Source organism: Salvelinus sp. IW2-2015, linkage group LG30 (genome assembly GCF_002910315.2).
Source record: "Salvelinus sp. IW2-2015 linkage group LG30, ASM291031v2, whole genome shotgun sequence".
NCBI classification, from domain to species: Eukaryota; Metazoa; Chordata; class Actinopteri; order Salmoniformes; family Salmonidae; genus Salvelinus; species Salvelinus sp. IW2-2015.
Genome location: NC_036869.1, coordinates 7,811,536 through 7,816,857, shown reverse-complemented (window position 1 = coordinate 7,816,857; position 5,322 = coordinate 7,811,536). Strand labels below are relative to the sequence as shown.

The 5,322-nt window shown below is 44.5% G+C and overlaps 1 long non-coding RNA gene across 1 annotated transcript in view; it reads right to left on the bottom strand.

Annotated features, from left to right (window-relative positions):
- The window catches only part of LOC139023307 (uncharacterized), a 661-nt gene extending 372 nt beyond the window's left edge, over positions 1-289 (bottom strand). The window contains exon 1 of the long non-coding RNA XR_011474442.1: positions 175-289. This is a non-coding gene — a long non-coding RNA (uncharacterized lncRNA). The remainder of the gene's footprint in view (positions 1-174) is intronic.
- Positions 290-5,322: the final 5,033 nt, after the last annotated feature.

Below are 5,322 nucleotides of genomic sequence, written 5' to 3'. Positions count from 1 at the left end.
CAGGGCAAGGCAGAGGTCAGTAATCCAGGGCAGAGTCAGAAAGGTACAGAACGGCAGGCAGGCTCAGGGTCAGGGCAGGCAGAGGTCTAGTAATCCAGTGTAGAGTCAGAAAGGTACAGAACGGCAGGCAGGCTCAGGGTCAGGACCTTTCTGACTCTACACTGGATTACTGACCTCTGCCTGCCCTGACCCTGAGCCTGCCTGCCGTTCTGTACCTTTCTGACTCTACACTGGATTACCGACCTGCCCTTGACCTGTCGTTTTGTCTGCCCCCTATTTTGTTACTAAACTTCTGTGATTCTAACTGTCTGCATCTGGATCTCATCCTGAGGTCTGATATGCAGTACAGCTCAGTATTTGTATTATTTATTTTATACAAAATGTTCATCTTTATCAATGGTGCCAATAAATCTGGAACAAACTATACATGACTGGACCTGATTTTAGCATATTGTTTTCTGTTTTGAACCTTTATGAGACAATGTATACAGTAGTGGTGCATGGGGAAAATCACTGAGGAAGCCAAGCCAAGCCAGTAACAAAGCCATATTAAAACCTATGTTGTGACTATTGCGTTGTTTGCTCAATAACCCATTCATTCATACACCACCGTGATATACAATAAGGCCAACACAACAAAAAGACAACAGTCACACAGTGGCGGAATAAATTCAACTAGATATTAGTTTGTTTCATCACAAAACCAGATCACTTTTTTTTGGGACTCACTCTATTTGTAGACTAGTTGAACACCAATGCCATCCTCCTCTCTATCATGTTGGCAAAACGGTCTATGGTTCTGTCATATAGTAAGTACACTTTTAGTTTTTTAGCTACCTAGCTAAATACTTGCTAGCCTGATTTTCTTGTATGGACAACAATGAAACAGCTAAGTCAGCTAGCTAGCTAGCTAGCTATTTAATGTCAGCCTACATCTAGGCTATATATTGAACTTCACATCTCTCTGGCCAGTGGCACAACATATGAATTTATGGTTAGATCCCCGTCATAATCATTGGCCTGTACAGAGAATGAAGTCAAAACCACAAATCCAAATCTCAATTACCACAAGTCCAAATCCCCATCGCCATCCATGGTTTAGGAAAGGGATGATTTAGTAAGCTATCTACTGCAGGACATCAACACAAGCAGACCAGAAACAGACACATTTTTCTGAAAATGGCGTTTTGCAAAGGAAGCGATTTGATTGGTCTGAAGCCAAATCCAAACTGTTCACCCTTGGGTGGCATTTTGCTGCACCAGGACAGCCCACAGTTGAACTCAGCTCAACACTGATTGGCTAATTATTTTATACTTTTTTTATCAAGGGAGGCCAAATGCTTGCTGGCATGAAATGCTACGACGGCAACATATGAAAATCTTTTGGTCCAGACAGCATCAGATACCTGGGCTATACATAATGAGACAGAGGGTCGCTGTTCCCCCGTCTGATCATTTCTCCAGTGAGATTCAGCCACTTATGAATTGACTGCAAATTATTAAAACACAGAGAGAGATAAAATATCAAATATTTATATTGGTCAAATATTTTGGGAAGCCTGGCTTCCCTTGGCATCCATGAATACACGCCACTGATATGTTCAGGAGGGTTGTTCAAGCGCCAGACATTATGGGTTATGAGATTGGCTGTTAGACCATGTGATATATATTTATGTTGATTACTCCTTTGATATGTGTGTGTGCGTGTGCGTGTGTGCGCATGCGCTGTGTGTGTGTCTCCCACCAAATCCTATTTCATATCATTAATCAATCATGGTAGAGCTATAAAGGTGTTCTGTTGAATGGCAGATTGAATGCTTTCTAATAAAACCAGAGAACCAGAGAACACAGACACAGGGTCAGAATCTATACAAGTAGTGCATGAGTCCTCTTCAGACAAGGCCGGAAAGAACTGAAAGAGAAATTACATTTCTATTGAAATGAGGAAAGTTTTTAACCATGAAAACCACATATCATTATTCTGGCCAATAAAGAGAAATTCAATTCAAATTTATGTGCCATATTTCAGATACTGCTTTAATTGATAGGTTTTGCATAAAGGAATATAATGGCATTGAACGATGGGAGAATATGAATTATTCTATTATGATAAAATCCCTGAAATTAAGATATTAAAGCCTTAGACTTCCTCTGACCTAGATTCTAGTGTGCATCCCAAATGGCAATCTATTCTCTATAGTGCACTACTTTTGACCTGAGCCCTAAGGCTCTATAGTGCACTACTTTTGACCTGAGCCCTAAGGCTCTATAGTGCACTACTTTTGACCTGAGCCCTAAGGCTCTATAAATACATTACTTTTGACCTGAGCCCTAAGTCTCCATAGCGCACTACTTTGACCTGAGCCTCTAAGGATCCATTGTGCACTACTTTTGACCTGAGCTCTAAGGCTTATAGTGCACTACTTTTGACCAGAGCTCTAAGACCAAAAGTGCACTACTTTTAACCTGAGCCCTAAGCTCTATAGTGGCACTACTTTTGACCTGACTCTAAGGCTTTATCGTGCACACTTTTGACCTGAGCCTCTAAGGCTCTATAGTGCACTACTTTTGACCTGAGCCCAAGGATTTATAGTGCACTACTTTTGACCTAAGCTCTAAGGCTTAATAGTGCACTACTTTTGACCTGAGCCCTAAGGCTCTATAGTGCACTACTTTTGACCTGAGCCCTAAGGCTATATAGTGCACTACTTTTGACCTGAGCCCTAAGGCTCTATAGTGCACTAACTTTTGACCTGAGCCTAAGGCTCTAAAGTGCACTACTTTGACCTGAGCCCTAAGGCTCTATGCACTACTTTGACCTGAGCCCTAAGGCTCTATAGTGCACTACTTTTGACCTGAGCCCTAAGGCTCTATAGTGCACTACTTTTGACCTGAACCCTAAGGCTCTATAGTGCACTACTTTTGACCTGAGCCCCAAGGCTCTATAGTGCACTACTTTTGACCTGAGCCCTAAGGCTCTAAAGTGCACTACTTTTGACCTGAGCCCTAAGGCTCTATAGTGCACTAACTTTTGACCTGAGCCCTAAGGCTCTATGGTGCACTACTTTTGACCTGAACCCTAAGGCTCTATGGTGCACTACTTTTGACCTGAACCCTAAGGCTCTATGGTGCACTACTTTTGACCTGAACCCTAAGGCTCTATGGTGCACCTACTTTGACCTGAACCCTAAGGCTCTATGGTGCACTACTTTTGACCTGACCCTAAGGCTCTATGGTGCACTACTTTTGACCTGAACCCTAAGGCTCTTATGGTGCACTACTTTGACCTGAACCCTAAGGCTCTATGGTGCACTACTTTTGAACCTGAACCCTAAGGCTCATGGTGCACTACTTTTGACCTGAACCCTAAGGCTCTATGGTGCACTACTTTTGACCTGAACCCTAAGGCCTCTATGGTGCACTACTTTTGACCTGAACCCTAGGGCTCTATGGTGCACTACTTTTGACCTGAACCCTAAAGGCTCTATAGTGCACTACTTTTGACCTGAACCCTAAGGCTCTATAGTGCACACTTTTGACCTGAACCTAAGGCCTATAGTGCACTGTAAAGGTTCCATTTGGAAGAAACCCTAGAGTGTGTAGTAACTATGGTAATATAATGATTAGAACTGTGGAGTTCTGCACTGGGACTGTGAAACACACACGCGGTGGACAAATGTACTGTAACCGAGCCAGCAATGTAGTAACAGTAACAATTATAAGACGGCACACAGGGGCAGGCACGGATGCACACACACCAGTAGGGCCCTATCGAGTGACTTATTATGTGACATTTTCTCAACGTCCAAGATAAGTTCCTCCTGCTATCGGGGTATGTGTGTGCCTATGTGTGTGGTGTGTTGTGTGTGTATGTGGTGTCCGTGAAGAAGTAATGAGGTGTCGGGTATCACCGCAGGAAACCAGGAAACCAACCTCTGAACCTAAAAGCCGGTGAGAAACGGAGACAAAGGGGAGAAGAAGAGCCCAATGCCGCCTCCACAGCCTCTAAATCACACCTCACTTAGAGTGTCTGTGTGGGTCTCGTCCGTCCCTTTCCGTCCGTCTGTCTCTCTCTGTGTGTGTGTGTGTGTTGTGGTGTGGTGTGTGTGTGTGTGTGTGTGTGTGTTGTGTGTGTGTGTGTGTGTGTGTGTGTGTGTGTGTGTGTGTGTGTGTGTGTGTGTGTGTGTGTGTGTGTGTGTGTGTGTGTGTAGCGGTAGTGCTAGCTCCTCCCTGGGTGTAGCATTAGTAGTAACATTAGCAGGCGGGTAGTGACAGGTATGCTAGACACAAAGACGAGAGAGATAAATAGCTACAAAATGCCTGAGGATAGGAAAACACAATTTACCTGGTTGTTCTCCCTGTTCCTCTGTGTTAAGTGGGTCAGGGTAATGGGCTGACTGGCATGGAGAGAGGGACCTGCCTGCCTGTCTGTCTGTCTTTCTGTATGTTTGTCTGTCTGCCCGCCAACCAGCTCGTCTGTCTGTCCAGGGTCAAGGCTGCTTTATCTGGTTAAGGCTCTGTGTAAGAACATCATGGTTAAGGTTCTGTGTATGAGAACACCATGGTTAAGGCTCTGTGTGTGAGAACACCATGGTTAAGCGTCTGTGTGTGAGAACACCATGGTTAAGGCTCTGTGTGTGAGAACACCATGGTTAAGGCTCTGTGTGTGAGAACACCATGGTTAAGGTTCTGTGTATGAGAACACCATGTTTAAGGCTCTGTTGTATGAGAACACCATGGTTAAGGCTCTGTGTGTGAGAACACCATGGTTAAAGGCTCTGTGTATGAGACACCATGGTTAAGGCTCTGTGTGTGAGAAACACCATGGTTAAGGCTCTGTGTATGAGAACACCATGGTTAAGGCTCTGTGTGTAGAAGAGCAGGACCTGACCAACAGTAATGTTCTATGGAGAGGATCTCAGGGACAGGGTGGTATTCAGTCTGGACTGGACAACACCCCCCTTCTCTGACCATCAAGGTAGGGCCCAGGGAAACAAATGTTATTTAAAAGACACAGACTCTCCTTCTCTCTCTCTCTCTCTCTCTCTCTCTCTCTCTCTCTCTCTCTCTCCTCTCTCTCTCTCTCTCTCTCTCTTCTCTCTCTCTCTCTCTCTCTCTCTCTCTCTCTCTCTCTCTCTCTCTCTCTCTCTCTCTCTCTCTCTCTCTCTCTCTCTCTCTCTCTCTCTCTCTCTCTCCTCTCTCTCTCTCTCTTCTCTCTCTCTCTCTCTCTCTCTCTCTCTCTCTCTCTCTCTCTCTGTTGTGTGGTGAAGCTGATTGGGTAGCAGATTGTTGTGAGGAAGACAGATAGTTGAGAGAATCAAT